At 36.3% G+C, this 21,261-nt stretch overlaps 1 pseudogene; it reads right to left on the bottom strand.

The window, feature by feature from the left end:
• Positions 1-1,694: 1,694 nt before the first annotated feature.
• LOC119523578 lies at positions 1,695-7,385 on the bottom strand (annotated as a pseudogene).
• Positions 7,386-21,261: the final 13,876 nt, after the last annotated feature.

The raw sequence follows: 21,261 nt of genomic DNA on the forward strand, positions 1-21,261 counted from the left end.
TGGAGTAAATTAAGCAAAGGGGAGAGAAATAGGAAATGGGGTTGCAGAAGTAGAGAGAGATCAGCTCATGAAAGATCTTATAGATAAAAGTTTGGCATTTCTTTATGTAAAGGGCCAGATAGGAAATATTTTATGCTTTGTGGGCCAAAAGGAAAAACTTGTGGGTAGTATATGGATATTGATATAATTAGAGAAAATAAATGTCCACTAATTTTTATTGATGAAATTAAAAATATAGTAATATTTTATTATACATTTTTGTGATATATGTTGATTAATGAGAAGAATAGAATTCTTTTTTGGGGGGTAGTATTCAAATTTTACTTAACTGGAGTTCAAAGTTAATGTTCCCTATCACCAAAATCAATTGCATATGTTCGTCACTTAATGCTGATCTGTAATGAGATCTTATACATTTCATCTTCAAAGATGTTTTTCCCCCACACAGGTAGGTACTGCCAAATATGTTATCAATCCATGAGCCTATGATTTTAAATTGCTTGGAAGACGTTTATAGAACACTATTAGATTCTTCTCTTGACATTTGCCTATTAGCATGTCATTAAAATGTAGATTAATCACCTCCAATTGAAAATTAAGTGGGAGTTCCTCAGATGCATAGTTAAATGGATTTGGAAAAGTGAAAATCTCCTTACATTCTTGCAGGAAAGTCCAAAAGTACTGCTTGAACTGTAGTTTGAGCTCAGAAAATGTATACATGGCAAATATGTGTGGGAATGTCAAACTTGCTTCTTGTTTTAACTTTTTACAGGATGGGGAAGTTTACATAGCATCTTCAAATTACTTGTGTTTCAAACAACTCTAATTGTCATCAAAATTATTACCACAGTATAAGTTTCACATATAAGTGCCATTTTGCCTTATAATTTTGGATTGAATTCATTAAGAGACTCATTATCATAAGTATCACAAGACATTCATTATCAAGTTTGTAGCAAAAGCTAATTTCCAAAGCCTTTCAGTGTTGTTCAACAATATTGGTTGAAAGCAATTCTTCTCATTCAGAAAAATTTCAATTGACCATGAACTGAAAAAGAATCACAGTAAGTTGTAACCACTGCTAAATCATCAAACTACTTGCTGTCTGGTAGGGAGAGCAAGGATATTAATCTTCTATTTCTGACAAAATTCATGGAACTGGCAATGGTTCAGCCTGGAAGAGTGAGAGAAGTTTACCATTTACACTGCTAATTAGAGAATATATGACAGGTTCATATTTCCACAATGTACCTGTTGAATGAATAAGACAACGAATAACCACAGGCTTTAAATACTTTACATTTTCATGAGCTTTGAAAATTTGTCCAAGTAAACCTTTCTCTGCTCCATATATATTTTTATAATACATCTTAGCAGATTCCACTTCAGGTTGAACTGAATTTGTGTTTTCTCAACTTCTTTGAAAATATTCTCATATGTAGTTGTTCCATGCAAACTATTCTTAGAGGTTAATTCTTCAGTCACTTCAAACTCAGCATTGCCTCCTCAAATAAACAACTAATCAGTGTTGGTAACATCTATCGATACATCAAAAACTGAGGAAAATCACTTGAAATCATTTGCTTTGCAATTTTTTATTGCTTCAGTCAATGAAAGGAAAACTTTATTGAGGTCCATGGGGTTCAGGAAGGAGGCCTTCCCATTGGAGGCTGGGGAGTTGTGAAGAAGGTTCCCTATTTAATTTCTTATTGGGGGCACAAGTTGTTGGTGTGGCCATACTTCTGCCGGTTGACAGCGCGGCAGTGCAGGCAAGCATAACACTTGTGGCAGATCATCTTGTCACAGTTGCACTTCTGGGTGAGCTGGCAGAGAGAAGATTCCATGATGCCACCCCAGAGATGAAACACCAAGTTCAGGTGGACTCTTTCAAGATGCTGTAGTCTGAGAGAGTGTGGCTAACCTGTAGCTGTTGCCTGCAAAAACCATATGCTGCTGGTCAGATGGGATGCCCTCCTTGTCTTGGATTTTGGCTTTGACATTCTCAGTGGCATTGCTGGGTTCAACCTCAAGATCAATGGTCTTGCTCATAAGGGGCATCACAAAGATCTGCTTCTCTGCATCTGCCTCTCAGCTGCCTGGTTGAAGAAAAGGAGCCATTTGATTTGCTTTTAAATTGCCTGTTGATGCTTCTCCCGATGTTCTCAATTCTTCAAGTAAGTATTCCTAACAGAAGGCTTTAATCAAACATGAGTTAATTAACTCACTGTTGGTAAATGGCTTTCCTTACTTTGTTAGCTGATGAGTGGCTAAAAAACTTACTTTGATAGCAACTTCAGTTTTGTAAAGAAATTCTGTTCACATATTGTGATTTGTGATGAAATATTTGTTTTAAATTTTCTTTTTCTGATTATTGCTTTGCTGTGAGTTGGGACTATTGGGATGAGTACTTGCACTGGTAATGTCAACATATATTGCATTATTTTAGCACAAGTATACAGCTGTATTGTTGCAAAATAAACGCAGTACTTGCCATCTAATTCAATAACAAAATAATCCACCCTACTTCTGCCTTGAAAGCATGATATTTAATGTCCACTCCTATTCTTTTCTTGTTTTGACATTATGAGTATGCACTGTTAATAAAAAATAAATAAATGTGTGTTTATCAGTACATGTGGCATTCAAAACACTCTCAAGATGTAACTGCACCACTGTGATTTGTAGTACACCGAGCAGCAGTGTGAAGCAATGAGATCCCCACGTGTGGTCTTTGTCACAATTACTGAAATCTGCCATTGTACAAAAGCAGCCATAGACAATGCATAAATGAATAAGGGTGTTCCAATAAAATCTTATTTATGTATACTGAAAATTTAATTTCATGTATTTTTTACATATCATGAAATATTCTTCTTCTTCTGATTTTGTTTTCAGCCATGAAAAACCCATTTAACAATTAAAAAAATTAGTCTGAGTTTGCAGGCCATATCAATACAGGATGTGAGCTAGATTTGTTCCATTGGTCACAGTTTGCCATCCCGATACAGAAATCAGTCAGAAGAGACACCTAAAGAGATATCAACCCACCCCAATATAGATGTTGGTGTTGCCAGCAAAAGCACAACTCTCACAGGCTCTGGTGGTAAGATGTTTTAATCCCTTAGAGAAGAGAGAGGGTAATGTCAGTTTCATTAGTGGGCATCAGTTCCCCACAGCCAGTGAGATGTTGTATGCACAGCACCCTCCTCTTGTGTTCATGTACTGCCACAATGGAGGAACACTGCTCCTTCCCTGCCAGGGACAGATATACCACCGGGGTGTTGAGATGTTAGCTGGATGATATAAAACATGCCCACTAGAGTCAGAATATCTCCAGTGAATGTTACATGTGCTTGGGAGCAATAGGAGAAGGAATGAATGTTAACAGCAGCCCCCTTTACTACTAAGGGTTTGTGTTTTATCCCACCAGGCTGACACACCTGGTCCTGAGCACAGGATGTATTTGTGGCTCCCAGGGAAAGGAAGCATGTTCTGCTCAATGTCTCATACCACATGAGGATGGCCTCATACCCAATAGACAATAGCAGTGATTTTAATTTTATTTTAACTGAGATTAGAAACCATTGGATGGATTGAACAGAAGAGTGTTATGCTAGACCTACATTTTGAATCAGTAAGATTTGTATGTGGGTAGAGAAAACTCTAGGGTAGACAATGGAAGAGTCAGTAAGAACAATTAGGGCAATATTGCAACAATCCATATGATGTATTATTTTAACAATCCAAGTGAGAGATGATGGTAGTAGAAGAGGTGATAAGTAAGTGGTTAGGTTCTGGATATATACGGAGAAAAGTAGAGCTGAAAGAGGATTTATAATGCCTGAGCTCTTCTGGTTTTGAGAAAATTCTTTAAGAAAAAATGCAAAAATATTTTCTCAAATTTTACAGAAGTATATGGCCATATTAACCCATTGTTAAGGCCCTGCCTAGGGGTTATGAGGGACTCATACAGTTGGAAAAATAAGCTTCATTAGTTTCATGGCAAATCTGTCTAAGCAGGAGGTTAAGACTAGGGGAGGAATAGATTTAGAGAAGTAGTCCAGCAGTTCTGTTTTGAGCATATTAAATTAGAGGTGTCTAGTAAATATTTCTGTGAAGAACAATCACATATAAATCTGGTGTTCAGGGAAAAGGTCATGGTTAGAGATATAAATTTGTTGTTCATCAGCATATAACTAAAATGAAAGTTATGAGACTGAGATCGTCAAGGGTTTAAATATAAATTAAGTAGAGAACTGAGCCTTAGTGCAATGCAATGTTTGGATGCTGAGGAGAGGAACAAAAATCAGCAAATAAACCTCAGAAGTGACCATTGAAGTAGAAAGAAAGCCAAGAAGAGTGTATTTTGGAGAGTAAAAGCCGTCACTATTCAAAACTCTAGGAGCTTAAGCTGGGGAGCCTTCCCTTCATTATAACACCACTACAATTCTTAGATGCAAGCTCAATTTATTCTTATGGAGTTACAAATAAATGCACCTGCAGACTCATGAGAATATAAACAGGCTTACACATCCATACTTACAGGTATACAAAAATTATTTTCCAAATATTTGTTAAATGTTTAGAGACATGCATCAATGTACCACGTCATAAATTCAGAGGGAACCTCGACATATTAAAACCACAAGCAATGTATACAGAAAAAAAGATTTGGCATCCCACACATGAAGTCAGTCCACCCTCATTTTCCATGACTCTCTGAGTTAGTCTTACTTTTTGCTGTTTCTTTCTTCAGGTCTCTCTCCCTCTACAAAAAGATTTTGTTAAGACTGGCTCTAGGCAACTTTAGGAATACAGCACAATTTCCCTTTGGTACTAGCCTCCCTCTTTCCCACCAACCCTGAGGCCCAGACCTCTAGGTGACCCATCTCTACTCACAAGGCTGCCTTCCCATACCCACTACTGCTTCAACTTTGTACTTGTAATTTCTGTACTACTCCTTCCTGAAAATTCTGAGTACTATACCTCATTCCCTCAAAGGGAATTTTTCTGTACTTCCCAAAAGAATAGTTACCTAATCAAATTAACTAATGTGTGCTAATGTATTCACTTGAAAAAGTTAGGGCACACCAGAAGCAGTTTAGCAGTGTTCTTTTGAAGCAAATGCCCTTCTTGTGTTGCCTAACTACATGCTTATTTAGAATTTTGAGAACTTCAGAGTAGAAAAGAAAAGACAAAGTCAAAAGGGAAGATATTTCTGGGTAAGAGAAAATGACACTGCCCTCCAATCTTACTAACCTGGTAGCTTGCTATTCAACTGAGAATTGGAATTGAAGAGAGAAGATATGAATGAAACTTCAGAGTTGGAAGGGAAGCCAGGGGAGGAATAGCGTGAGGGCCTCAAAGAATTTAGTGAAACCAATACTCTAATCAGTGAGGCAGATATATCTGACTGAATCTGAAAAAAAGGAAGTAGGAGGTATTATTCAGTGGCAAAACCAGATCAACATGTACTTTCCCTTTCATTTGTAGCCTGGGAGAGCAGCTTGATTGCAAGTCAGACTTATAGATGAAACTTTAATTTTTAATTTTAATTTTTACAGCATTATTGAGGTATAATTGATATATAACATGATACTCTTTTTAAATTGTGTGATTTGACTTATGTATACATCCATGAAATCATCATCACAGTCAACAGAATGAAAATATAGTTCACCCCCAAATGTGTCCTCATATCCTTCTGTAATATCTCTCTCCTTCCTCTCCTAACCACAGGCAATCAGTGATCTGCTTTTTGTTCCTACAGATTAGTTTGCATTTTTTTGGAATATCAAATAAATGTTTTCATGTAGTATGTACACATTAGTCTGACTTCTTTCACTGAACATAATTATTTTAAGATTTTTCCATATTGTTCCTTATAGCTGCTGAGTAGTATTCCATTGTATGGATATATCACAGGTCCTTTATTAATTTACATATTGATAGATATTTGGGTTGTTACCTCTCATTCTTTTCTTCTTTATTTTTTACTGTCACAAATGAGGCTGTTATAAGCATTCATGTAGAAGTCTTGGTGAGGAAATGGGTTTTCTTTATGATAGACAATCCCTAGGAGTGGGATAGTTGGATCATCCACTAGGCACACATTTAATTATTTTTCTTTATTAGAGAAATTGTGGGTTCACAGAACAATCATGCATAAAATACAAGATTCCCATGTACTACCCTATTATTAACAACTTGCATTGTAGAAGATTTGTTCCAATTGATGATAGCACATTTTTATAACTGTTCTATAAAATATATTCCATGGTCTAACTTAGGGTACACAGATTGTGTAGTGTACTTCCATGGATAATTTTAATTAATTTTTTTATTAGGGATGCTGTGGGTTTACAGAACAATCGTGCACAAAATACACGACTCCCTTTTACCACTCTACCACGGACACTTGCATTGGTGTGGAAAGTTTTTTACAATTTATATCACTTTTTTTTTGTATTTCTACTATTTTTAACAGTAGTTACATTTGTTACAATTGATGAAAGATTATTAAAATAGTACTGAAACCATTGTCCCTAGTTTATGCAGGGGTATATTTGCCCCATATTCCTGACTTATTCTTATTATTTTTTCATGCATGTCTTTATTTTATTGCTCATCTATGCATACACTAGATAAAAGGAGTGTCAGTCACAAGGTTTTTACAATCACATGGTCACATGATACAATCTATATAGTTATACAATCATTATCAAAGATCAAGTCTACTGGATTACAGTTCAACAATTTCAGGTATTTCTTTCTGGTTAGTCTATTACACTAGAAACTAAAAAGAAATATCTGTATAATGATTCAGTAGTCATAATCATTTGTTAAATCATAATTTCTCAGTTATACCTCTTCCCTCTCATTTGATCATTCACTCAATTTTCAAGGATATTTGGGTATGATCATTTTAATTTCTTCATGCTGGAAAGGGGTGTTGACCTTATCAGGTAGAGGAATGAAACTGGTTTATGTTCTGGGAGGGACTGGTACCTCTGGGTTTCAGGGCTTATCTGGCATGGGAATAATCTGGAAGGCTTAAGATTTTGAAAAAAATAAACTTACTGAGTAAAACTTTTATAGAGTCTTAGATAGAACCCAGGATATTCTTTAGCATTTTCAGAATATGTTATTTGGGGCTTGGTATACTGAGGAATTTGCAATATCTGATTGAAGCTTGCATAAGACTAACCTCCCAAATAACCTCTCAATTCTATTTGAAAACTCTTAGCCACTGAAACTTTATTTTGTTAATTTACTTTCTCCAATTTTGTCAAGAAAGCATTGTCAATTGCATGATGCCAGGGCCAGGCAAATCCCTGGGATCTATGTCCCATGTTGCCAGGGAGACTTGCACCCCTGGGAATCATGTCCCATGTAGGGGTAATGGTAGTGAGTTTATTTGCAGAATTGTCTTAGAGAAAGGCCACACTTGAGCAGCAAAAGAAGTTCTCTGGTGTCTGGATCTGGCATGGTGGGATTGAGGAAGACTTTCTGACCAAAAGGGGAAGAGAAATGTAACAAAATAAATTTTCAGTGGCTGAGAGATTTCAAACAGAGTAGAGAGGTCATTCTGGTGGTTATTCTTATGCATCATATAGATATCCCTAATTAGTTTTTAGTGCATTACAATAGCAAGTAGGAAATACCTGGTACTGCTGAACTACAACACAGTAGCCTTGATTCTTGAGGACAATTACATAACTATATAGCATACATGGTGTGATTGTATGATTGTGAAAAACTTGGGCTCACACTCCCTTAATTGAGTGTATGGACAGATGAGTAGAAAAATGATGAAAAAGTAATGAATAATAGTCAGGGATGGGGGTTATGGGATGCTTTGGGTGTTCTTTTTTACTTTATTTTTTTTGGAGCAACAAAAATGTTCGAAAATTGGTTGTGGTGATGAATGCAAAACGGATGATACTGTGAACAATTGATTGCATACTTTGGATGATCTTATGGTGTATGAATATATCTCAGTAAAATTGTATAAAAAATAATTTAAACACTGAGGTTATATGACTTTAACAATATCATAGACCCTGGAGTTAAGATTTATTAGCTGTGTGGACTTGGACTATTAACATTTCTGTATTTCAATTTCTTTATTGATAAAATGGTTATTACAATGCCATCCCCATTGGATTGTAGAGTGTGAAATGAGATAATGTATGTTGAATGCTAAGTGTAATGCCAGGAACACAGTTAAATTCAATAAATGTTTAAAATGATCATTAAATAAGAGGTTCTCTGGGTATGGCCCTTAGGCATAATTATGAGTAGGCTTAGCTCCACCATTGCAGAAATAAGTTTTATAAGGGCAAAACACAAGACTGAGGGTTTGGCTTATTAAATTGGGAGACCCCAATGCTTGAGAGAATATCTGGAATTCCCCAGGAGGGGAAGTTTAATAGTTGCATGTTTTTATCACCAGTCCCTTAAAGGGACTTTGCAATTTTTTTTTTCTGTCCAAAATATTCTAGAATGTATCAGTGTATTACATTAACCTGGACAGAATAACAAGACCTCTTTTCCTGTTCTAGGTTCCATGTAATTAGGTTGTTTAAATAAAATGAACTTACAGGTTAAAATAGAATGCTACAGAAAATTTAAATTGTGGACAAAATAAACATCTCTTCCTTTGGTCTCACACTGAAGTTGAAGTTTTAAAATGCAGAAAATATCATCCTTTACTTTGTATTCTAATTAACCTTAGTCCTAACCAGATCTGTTTCATTCCTATCTCTAATCTCTGATCTCTTTTTCAGCTTCTTTAACAGTTGCTGTATGGAGTTATGCTGACTTTCAGAGCTGCAGAACTCTAACTCTGAGTCTCCAGTATCACAGAGATACCTAAAGTTCAGGGAACTACCAGGTTCTACACAAAGAGGATAGCATCTCAGAATTTAGAAATAACAGCTTGAATTCAGGAATAAATGTGACTGCTGTAACATTTTACAATTTAGGAAACTCTACAATGAGCATTACTGAATGCTCTGTACTCCTTAAACATTGATTGCCCAATCTCTGCCCACTTTCTATCCCCTGATAAACTATGCTCTCAAATACAATTCTAAGAGTTTGCTCATTGTAGTTAGTTTATATTAGTGAGACCATACAATATTTGTCCTTTCATTTCTGGCTTTTTTCACTCAACAAAATGTCCTCAAATTTCTTTCACCTAGTTGAATGCCTCACAACCTCATTCATTTCTGCAGACATGCAATATTCTGTCATATGTATACAACAGAGTTCACCATTCAATTCATTAGTTGATGCACCCTTAGGCCACCTCTATCCATTGCAAATTGTGACTGATGCTACCATAAACACCAGTGTGCAAATGTCTACTTGTGCCCCTGCTTTCAGTTCTTCCAAGTATATACCTAATAATGGGGTTGCAGGGTAATATGGCAACCCTATACTTAACCTCCTGTGGAACCACCACACAGCCCTCCAGAGGGGCTGCACTATTCTACTTCCCTACCAACAGTGAATAGGTATATCTCTTTCTTTCCACATCTTCTCCAGCACTTTTGTATCTTTCTGTTTATTTTTTTAACAGTTTTATTTACACACCATATAATTCATCCTAAGTAAACAATCAATGGTTCCTGCTACAATCACATAGTTATGCAGCCACCACCACAATCTTTATGAGGATATTTCCATTTCTTCCACAAAAAAAGAAGAGAAAAAATGAGTTAAAAAAAAAAAACAACAAAGACCCATACTTCTCTCTCATATCCCCCTCTTATTGACATTTAACTTTGGAATATTGCCTTTGTTACAATTAATGGAAAAATATTACAATGCTACTCATCTACAGACCCTAGTTTGCATAATTGTACTTTTCCATATACCATCCCATGTAACACCTTGCAATAATGACATTCATTTTTTCTACCTCAAGTAAAAACTTTCTTATATTTGTACCTTTAATCACCATCATTGTCCACTCCAGGTTTTGCTAAGTTATACAGTACCAGTTTTTATTCTCTATCTTTCCTTCTGGTGTCATACATACCCCTAATCTTCCTCTTCCAATCATACTCATTCTCAGCTTTGTACATTATACTTAAAATGTTGTGCTCCATCACACAGTATTGTGTTATCCATCTCTGAATTTCTACAATCAGTCTTGTACAACATTGTGTACTCCTCCAGCATCAAATGCCCAATCTCAGCCCTCTTTCTCATGATAAAATCTGTTCTCAACTTTAACTCTCAAGGTTTGCTCATTATAGTTAGCTTATATTTGTAAAACCATACAGTATTTGTGCTTTTGTTTCTGGCTTATTTCACTCAACATAATGTCCCCAAGGTTCATACCCATTTTGCATGGGTCTTGAATTTATTCCATCTTACAGCTGCATGATATTCCACTGTTCGTATGCACCACAGTTTGTTTATCCACTCATCTGTTGATGGACATTTGGGCTGTTTCCATCTCTTGGAAATTGTGAAAAAAGCTGCTAAAAACATCACTGCACAAATGTCAGTTCATGACCCTGCCTTCATTTCCTCTGAGTATATACCTATTAATGGGATTGCTGGATCATATGACAGTTCTATACTTAACTTCCTGAGGAACTGCCAAACTGCCTTCCAGAGTGGTTCACTACCGTACATTGCCACCAAAAGAAATGTGTGCCTCTTTGTCCACATCCTCTCCAGCAGTTGTTGTTTTCTGTTTTTTTTTTAATTGGCCATTGTAGTAAGTGTGTGAGATAATATCTTGTGGTTTTAATTTGTATTTCCTTAATAGCTTGTGAAGTTAAACATCTTTTCATATAATTTTTAGCCATTTGTATTTCCTCTTCAGAAAAATGACTTCCCGTGTCTTTTGTCCATTTTTGTTAAATGCAGTATTACTGAGATATAGTCATATATCATATATTCATCTGAAGTGTACAATCAATGGTTCACAGTATCATCATATAGTTGTGCATTCATTCATCACTACAGTAAATTTTTGAATATTCTCATAACTCCAAAAAAATAAAATAAGGATAAAAATAAAAAACACCCAAAACATAAAACATCCCATAACTCTTATCCCCCCTATTTTAAATTTGTTTTTTGTCTATTTTCTTACTAATTTGTCCATACGATGGATAAACGGAGTATTAGTTGCATGCTTTCCATGATTACACAGTCACACCATAAAAACTATATAGTTATACAATCATCTTCAAGAATCAAGGCTACTGGGTTACCAATCAACAGTTTCAGGTATTTCTTTCTAAATATTGAATACACTAAAAACTAAAAAGGGATATCTGTACAATGCATAAGAATAACCTCCAGATTGATCTCTCAATTCTGTTTGAAATCTCTCAGCCACTGAAAATTTATTTTGTATCATTTCTCTTTCCACTTTTGGTCCAAAAAGTTTTGCCCATTTTAAAATTAGATTATTTTTACTTTTTTGTTCAGTTTTAGAATCTTGTTATATATTCTGGATATTAAATCCTTATCTGATATGTGGTTTCCAAATGTTGTCTCCTATTGCATGGGCTGCCTTTTTACTTTTCTGACAAATTTCTCTGATGTGCAGAAGTATTCAATTTTGAGGAAATGTCCCTTATATCTATTTCCTCTTTCATTGCTCTTGCTTTGAGTGTACAGTCTAGGAAACCAACACCTATCACGGGATCTTTAAGATATTTCCCTGCATATTCTTCCAACAGTTTTGTGGCTTTAGTTCTAACATTAGGAACTTTGAGTCATTTTAAGTTAATTTTTGTATAAGGTGTAAGAGAGGGGTCCTCTTTTATTCTTCAGTATATGGATATCCAGTTCTCTAAGCACCATTTGTTGAAGAGGCTGCTGTATCCCAGTTAAATTGACTTGACTGCCTTATCAAATATCAATTGTCTGTAGATGAAAGGGTCTATTTCTGAACTCTCAATTCAGTTCCATTTGTCAGTATACCTATCTTTATGCCAGTACCATGGTGTTTCAAACACTATAGCTTTGTAATATGGTCTAAACTCAAATAGTGTGAGACCTCCAAATTTATGTTTCTTTCTCAAGATATTTTTAGCTATTCAGGGCACTCTGCCCTTCCAAATAATTTTGATTATTCATTTTCTATTTCTGCAAAGGAAGTTGTTGGGATTTTAATTGGCATTGCACTGAATCTATAAATCAATTTGGGAAGAATTGACAACATAACTATATTTAGTCCTTCAATCCATGAACATGGTATACCCTTCCAGTTATTTAGGTCTTCCTTGATTTCTTTTAACAATTTTTTTACAAGTTTTGGGTATAGGTCTTTTATGTCCTTGGTTAAATTTATTCTTAAGAATTAGATTCTTTGGTTTCTATCATAAGTGGAATTTTTTTCTTAATTTCCTCCTCAGATTGTTGCTTACTAGTGCATAGAAACATGACTTTTGCATGTTGATCTCATATCCTGCTACTTTGCTGTATTCATTTATTAATTATAGTAGTTTTGCTGTATATTTTCTGTATTTTTTAAATATAGGATTATGTCTTCTGCAAACAGTGAAAATTTTACTTCTTCCTTTCCAATATGGAGGCCTTTTCATTTCTTTGTCTTGTCTAATTGTTCTAGCTAGAACTTCCAGCACAATGTTGAGTAACAATGGTGACAGTGGGCACCCTTGTCTTGTTCCTGGGTTTTTCATATAATCCCTCTTTCATGTTGAGGAAATTTCCTTCTATTCCTGTCCATTGAAGTGTTTACATCAAGAAAGTATGTTACATTTTGTCAAATGCCCTTTCTGCATCAATCAAGATGATCATGTGGTTGTTCCACTTTGATTTTTGATGTAGTACATTACATTAATTGATTTTATTGTGCTGAACCAGCCTTGCATACTTGGAATAAAACCCACTTGGTCATGGTTTATAATTCTCTCAATGTGCTGCTGGATTCAATTTGCAAGTATTTTGTTAAGGGTTTTTGCACCTATATTGGTTAAAGAGATTGGCCTCTAATTTTCTTTTCTTGTAGTATCTTTGGCTTTGGAATTAGGTTGACTTTGCCTTCATAGGATGAGTTAGGTAGATTTTCCTCATCTTCAATTTTTTTTTTGGAGAATTGAAGCAGGTCTGGTACTAATTCTTTCTCAGATGCTTGGTAGAATTCACATGTGAAGCCCTCTGGTCCTGGACTTTTCTTTGTTGAGAGGTTTTTGAGAACTGATTCTATCACTTTACTTGTGATGGTTGGTTGAGGTCTTCTATTTCTTCCTGAGTCAATGTTGTTTGTTTATTCTTTTCTAGGAAGTTGTCTATTTCATCTAAGTTTTCTAATTTTTTAGCATATGGTTGCTTGTAGTATCCTCACATTATCTCCTTTTTTTACTATGGGTCAATAGCTATGGCCACCCTCACTTTTCTGATTTCATTCATTTGCATCCTCAGTCTTTTTTTCTTTTTTAACAACTTATCTAAGTGTCTATTGATTTTATTGATTCTCTCTATTGTTTTCATGTTCTCAATTTAACTTTTACTGCTCTAATCTTTGTTATTTTTTTTCCTTCTGTTTGCTTTGGGGTCAGTTTGCTCTTCTTTCTTTATTTCCTCCACATGATCAGTTAAGACCTCTATTTTTGCTCTTTCTTATTTGCTAATATGTTAAAATGCAGATTATAACTCCCCAGGGGGTATATCTTCCCTAAGAGTAAGGAGGTGGGGTCCAGCTTTCCCTTCAGAACCAGACACCAGAGCCTGGGGGAAAACAGCCAAAACTGAAACTGAAGAGGCCACATTGGCTTACACCAGTAAGGAGTGAGAGGTTGGCAGGCCCTGCCTGCTGGGCAGGTTAGGAAATGCACAGTGATTGGAGACCTCACAGGAAAGTCTGTCATTCTAAGATACACCCTGAATATAACCACATTCTGAGACCTGAACCCATTCTGGTCTGGAAAAATATGACTGGGGTAACCAAGGAAACCAGAAGCCTAGACAACAGAAAACTATAATATCTACTAGTAAAAGCAAAGATATGGCCAAGTCAAAGGAAGAAACTTGTAACTCAAACAAGATACATTTGAGATACTGTTTCACTTTAATGAAAAAATCTATTGAAATTTTTCAAAGAAATATGCTAAATCAAATAAAAGACTAAATCAATGAGTTCAGGAAAGATATAATAAAAGAGATGAAGGCTATAAAGAAAACACTGGGTGAACATAAGGTAGAAATTGAAAGTTTGAAAATACAACTGGCAGAATCTATGGAAATGAAAGGCACAACACAAGAGATGAAAAACACAATAGAGACATACAACAGCAGAGTTCTCAAGAGGCAGAAGAAAATACTCAGGAACTGGAGAAAAAGACATCTGAAATCCTACACATAAAAGAACAGATAGGGTAAAGAATGGAAAAAAATATGAGCAATGTCTCAGGGAACTGAATGACAACATGACATTCATGAATGCACATGTCATGGGTGTCCCACAAGGAGAAGAGAAGGGAAAAGGAGCAGAAGAAATAATTAGATGAAATAATCAATGAAAATTTCCCATCTCTTATGAAAGACATAAAACTACAGATCCAAGAGGTGGTGCAGCATACACAAACAGAATAGATATGAATAAACCTATGCCAAGATGCTTAATAATCAGATTATCAAATACCAAAGAAAGAAACAGAATCCTGAAAGCAGAAAGAGAAAAGTGATCTATCACATACAAAGGAAGCTTGGTGAGACTATGTGTGGATTTCTCAGTAGAAACGATGGAGACAAGAAGGAAGTGGTGTGATTTATTTAAGATAATGAAAAAGAAAAAACACAAACCAAGAAACTTATATCCAGCAAAACTGTCCTTCAAATATGATGGAGAGATTAAAATATTCTCTGAGAAACAGACAATGAGAGAGTTTGTGAACAAGATAGCTCACTACCTGAAATAATAAAGGGAGCACTGCAGACAGATAGGAAAATACAGGAGTGAGAGGTTTGGAACACAATTTTGGGTGATGGTAGCACAGCAGTGTGGGTACACTGAACAAAGATGACTGTAAGTATGATTGAACAAGGACAGTTAGGAGCATGTGGGACACCAGAAGGAAAGAGGAAAGATCAAGACTGGGACTGTATAACTCAGTGAAACCTAGAGTGCTCAACAATTGTGATAAAATGTACAGATATGTTTTTGTTTTTGTTTTTTCATATTTATTGAGATATATTCACATACCATGCAGTCATACAAAACCAAGTGTACATTCAGTTGTTTACAGTACCATCATATATTTGTGCATTCATCACCAAAATTAATTTTTGGCATTTTCATTACCACACACAGAAAAATAATAAGAATAAAAATTAAAGTGAAAAAGAACAATTAAAGTAAAAAAGAACACTGGGTGCATTTTTCTCCTTTTTTTCTTTTTTCGTCCTCCATTTTTCTACTCATCTATCCATAAAAGAGACAAAGAGGAGTGTGGTCCATATGGCTTTCCCAATCACATTGTCACCCCTCATAAGCTACATTTTATACAATCATCTCCAATATTCATGGGCTCTGAGTTGTAGTTTGACAGTTTCAGGTATTTACTGCTAGCTACTCCAATTCATTAGAACCTGAAAAGGGTTGTCTATACTGTGTGTAAGAGTGCCCACCAGAGTGACCTCTTGGCTCTTTTGGATTCTCTCTGCCACTAAAGCTTATTTCGTTTCCTTTCACATCCCACTTTTGGTCAAAAGGATGTTCTCCATCCCACAATGCCAGTACTAGATTCCTCCCCAGGAGTCATATTCCACATTGCCAGGGGGATTCACTCCCCTGTGTGTCAGATCCCATGTAGGAGGGAGGACAGTGATTTCACCTGCCAAGTTGGCTTAGGTAGAGAGAGAGGGCCACATCTGAGCAACAAAGAGGCATTCAGGAGGCTCTTAGGCACAATTGTAGGGAGGTCTAGACTCTCCTTTGTAGCAACCGTCTTCCCAAGGGCAAGTCCTATGGTAGAGGGCTCAGCTTATCAAATCACCAGTATCATATGTCTGTGAGGACATTGGCAACCATTGAGGTGGAGGAGCCCAACACCCCTGCATTCTCCACCAGCTCCTCACGGGGGCTTTGCATAGTTTTTCATTGTTTTTTTGTTTTCAATTAACTCTTTTTTTTAAAACAACTATGTCAAAAAATTAAAAAAAAACATATGATTTAAAAAAACATCTCAAACAAACTGTAGCAAGGGAGTCCAACATGTTCCTACTCTACTCCAAGAAAATAACCTAATATAGTAACATTTCTGTTAACTTTTTCCCATCACACCCACCAGAAATTAACAAATAATAGTCATTCCTGGGCATTCCCAGAATGCTAAACTCACCCATGACAGCTTATCTGTTCTTATTAGATTATCGTTCCCCCTTCACCAATTGTTTTCTATTGCTAGTTCCCCTACATTCTACATTATAAACCATTTATTTTAGGAGTGTGTTGTTTAACTTCCAGGTGTTTGTGAATTTTCTAAGTCTCTGATGGTTATTGACTTCTATTTGTATTCCATTGTGGTCAGAGAATGTGCTTTGAATAACTTCAATTTTTTTTTTTAATTTATTGAGGCTTGTTTTATGTTCCAGCATATGGTCTCTTCTGGAGAAATTTCTGTGGTCACTAGAGAAGAATGTGTATCCTGGTGATTTGGGAAGTAATGTTCTATATATGTCTGTTAAATCAAATTAATTTATCTGATTGTTTAGGTTTTCAATTTCCTTATTGGTCTTCTGTCTGGTTGATCTATCTATAGGAGATAGTGATGTTTTGAAGTCTCCCACAATTATTTTGGAACCATCCATTGCTTCCTTTAGTTTTGCCAGTGTTTGTCTCATGTATTTTGTGGCACCATGAATGGGTGCATAAACATTTATGGTTGTTATTTCTTCTTGTTGAATTGCTCCTTTTATTAGTATGTAGTGGCTTTCTTTGACTCTCATAACATCCTTGCATTTAAAGTCTATTTTATCTGAGATTAATGTTGCTACTCCTGCTTTCTTTTGGCTGTAGCTTGCATGAAATATTTTTTCCCATTCTTTCACTTTCAATTTCTTTGTGTCCTTGTGTCTATCATGAGTCTCTTGTATGCAGCATATTGATGATTCATATTTTTTGACCCATTCTGCCAATCTATATATTTTAATTGGGGAGTTTAATCCATTTACATTCAACATTATTACTGTGAAGGCATTTCTTGAATCAGCCATCCTATCCTTTGGTTTATGTTTGTCAGATATACTTTTTCCCCCTCTCTCTTATTGTCCTTTAATGAAGCAATATTGAATGTCTTTAGTACTGAACCTTTCTCCATCTCTCTCTCTCTTTTCTTTGTTTCTCTGTTGGTAGGGCTCCCTTTAGTATCTGATGTAGGGCAAGTATTTTATTAGCAAAATCTCTCAGCATTTCTTTGTGAAAAATTTAAACTGTCCCTCAAATTTGAAGGAGAGTTTTGCTGGATAAAGTATTCTAGGTTGGAACACTGCCTTCTCACCTCCATGATGGCTGCTGAGTAGACACTACTTAGTCTTATGCTGCTTCCTTTGTATGTGGTGAATTGCTTTTCTCTTGCTGCTTTCAGAACTTGCTCCTTCTCTTCAGTATTTGACAGTCTGATCAGAATATGTCTTGGAGTGTGTTTATTTGGATTTATTCTATTTGAGGTTCACTGGGCATTTATGCTTTGTTACTTATACTGTGTAGAAGATTTGGGAAGTTTTCCCCAACAATTTCTTTGAATACTCTTTCTAGACCTTTACCCTTCTCTTCCCCTTCTGGGACACCAATGAGTCTTATATATTGATGTTTTATTTTATCTATCATATCCCTGAGGTCCATTTTCATTTTTTTCAATTTTTCCCCATTCTTTCTTTTGTTCTTTCATTTTCCATTCTGTGGCCCTCGAGGTCACTGATTCATTGTTCAGCTTCCTTTAGTCTTCTATGCATATCCAGAATCTTTTTAATTCAGTCAATGTTTCTTTTATTTCCATAAAATCATCCATTTTTTATTTACTTTTGTGATTTCTTCTTTATGCTCTTCTAGGGTCCTCTTCATGTCCTTTATATCCTGTGCCATGCTCTCATTGTTTGTCTTTAGTTCTTTGATTAACTGCTCCAAGTTCTGTGTCTCCTCTGATCTTTTGATTTGGGTGTTTGGGTTTGGGTTATCAATATCATCCAGTTTTTTCATATGCTTTAAAATTTTCTGTTGTTTTTGGCCCCTTGTCGTTTGCTTAACTTGATAGGGTTCTTTTAGGATATGTAGGATTATTCAAAGCCTAATCTCTAATTTGTCAGATCTACAGTTTGGTGGCATATGCCTTAACCAGCTGATGGTGCCTGAGAGCCACCTATTCCCCTCAAGTCAGTTCTCCCCAACTTTATCTTTGTGGTGTGTGTGGGTCTGATTCTTATGGGGTCCAATTGGTGCACCAAGTTTGGGAGTGTTATTGGTGCTGTCCACCCTGAATTTGGGGCATGTGTCTGAGCAGTTAGGGAGGGAGGGCAGCTTTAATAATCAAACCTCCTAGGGGTCCCTGGAGATTTAAGGCTGTTGAAAGAGTCTAAGCCTTCATTTCAGTCTTGCACAGATTGTCTCTGCTGCTGACCCACAAGTCCTTGGTATTGGTATATGGTCCCTGGGATTTCCAAGTGGGTCCCCATTCCAAGACATGCCTTTCTAGGGCCTCTTCTGAGGGAAGGTTGTGCTATGCCACAAGTGCATGCCATCCCTCAAGGGAAGTTCTGAGCCACCAGACCATGTAGGGGCATTCCAAGCCTGCTGTAAGGATGGCTGTATGGAGTGTGTTAATTTCCCCCCTTTTCACACAGCTCTGCCTTTCCAGCTGGGACAATTAGCTGTGGGTATGCAAAAGGCTACTGTCCATGCCCAATATTTTGGCATGTGTGTGTGTTGCTGGAAACACTTCCTGTCACAGTGGTGTTTTTTGGTGCAGCTCTGGGCTGTGGCTCTGGTGCCAGGCAGGAGCATTCCCAGCTCACTGGGAAGATGACTGCAAGGGGCATGGTTATTTTCCCCTTTTGGCTCATCTCTGCCTGCCTTGCCTGGAGACACTTAGTAGCCAGTGCATGAAAGGCTATCTTCCATGCCAGATATTGAGAAATTTGCACAGCCTGTTCCTGCCATGCTTCACTGTGTGGTTCTTGCTGCTGTGTCTGCAGCTGCTTTTGTTGTTTTTTTTTTGTTTTTTTGTTTTTAAAGAAACCCAAACACCAACCTATGATTTCCCCATACCACAGCATGGATGCCAGACATTCAGTTGGCTTACTCACTCATTTCAGAATGCAGACTCCCAGTTTCACCAAGCGCATGGTCCCTGTGGATTTAGCAGACATTGTCCAGCTGGTGCATTGCTGGAACTGGTGTTCTGAGTCACTTTCTGGCTTTTATCTAGTATTTTTCATGGAGGTGTTTTTTTGCCCTGCATCTTCCAGCTACCATCTTAGGTTCCATTTCCTACAGATATGTTTTTGAATGGGGGAGAGCAAATGAATGTCAACTTTGCAGGGTGTTGGAGAGAGAGTGGTATTAGGGATGAAGTTACAGTCAGTGGAGACTGGAGACTGTGGTTAGCAGGAGCATTGTATTATGCTTCCTTTAATGTGGCAGGAGCAGTATACCAAGGCTAAATGCCTTTAAGGGGGAATGTGGGGAAGAGGTATGGGTCTCTTGGCATTGGTGATGTTGTCTGAATCTTTTGTTCTACTTCATGTTAACTCTACCTTTACTTTTGTTGCTTTGTGGCTCTCATGTTTTTTTTTTTCTTTTTCTTTTTCTTTTTCTTTTGACTCTCTACCTTCTTTGACTCTTTTTCCTTCTTTGTGGAAGAAATGGAGATGTCCTTATATAGGGTGTGGTGATGGTGGTGAATACATAATATATGACTATATGGGAACCGTTGATTGTTTACTTAGGACAGAAAGTATGGTGGGTGAACAAAACCATCTTTAAAAAATGGATTGATGAAGAAAACTTGAGGGCACTACATTGAGTGAAATAAATCATAAGTCAGACACATAAGGACAAATATTGCATTGTCTCACATTTATGAACTAATTATAATATGTAAACTCATAGACATGAAATTGAAGTTACCAGGATATGGAATGATGTTAAAGAATGGGGAACAGCTGCTTATTATGAGCAGAATGTTCAACTAGGTTGAACTTAAGTACTTGGAAATAGAGGTTACAGTAGCACATTATTGTGAGAATAACTAACAGTGCTGAATGGTGTGTGAAAGTGGTGGAAAGGGGAAGCTTAGAGTCATGTATGTCACCAAAAGGAAAGTTGGAGGTTAAAAGATGGGACTGTATAAAACAGTGAATCTTGTGGTGGACAATCTCCATGATTAACTGTACAAATATTACAAATCTCTCTCATGAACTAGAACAAATGAACGACACTATAAATAGAAGTTAATAATAGAGGAGTGTATAGGGAAAATGTACCTATTGCAAACTATGTACTACAGTTATCAATATTTTATCATTCTTTCTTCACTAGTAATAAATGTGCTGTACAAATACTATGAGTCAATAATGGAGGGGGGTGGTTATGGGTATGGGAGTATTTGAGATTTTTTTTTGTCTTTACTTCTTTTCTGGAGTAATGAAAATGTTATAAAAATTGAAAAAAATAATTGTGGTGATGGACATGCTGTTGTATGATGGAACTGTGGGCAATTGATTATGCACTTTGGATCTTTGGATAATTGTATGGTATGTGAACAATCTCAATAAAATTAAATGTAATAAAAGTCACTACCGATAATGCAGGACTTTTTTCTTCCATTTTGTTATTTATCCTTCACATGTCTTACACATTTTTGGTCCCTCAATTCTTCTGTTAAAACCTACTTTTTAAAAATTTTTGCATTGCTTCTTAGTAAGCACCTCCTCTTTTCTGTCTGGATATATTGTTCATCTATTTTCCTTACAGTTATAATGGGGTTAAAATTTGACATCCTAGGTATGTATATATGGTTTGATACCAGATTAACTTCAATAGCATGCATGTATACTTTTCTTACACCCTTGTCCCCATGCCTTTTTATTCACTTATTGCTCCTGATGCCTTTGTACATTTTATGTCCAAAACCATAGATTTATCATTATTTTTATGCATTTGCATTTTATTTCCTGTAGGAAGTGTAAAGCGGAGTTACATACTAAACAATACACTACAATAGCACTGGTTTTATAATTGCCAAAGTGGTTACCTTTACTGCAGGT

This window comes from Choloepus didactylus, chromosome X, assembly GCF_015220235.1.
Source record: "Choloepus didactylus isolate mChoDid1 chromosome X, mChoDid1.pri, whole genome shotgun sequence".
Lineage (NCBI taxonomy): Eukaryota > Metazoa > Chordata > Mammalia > Pilosa > Megalonychidae > Choloepus > Choloepus didactylus.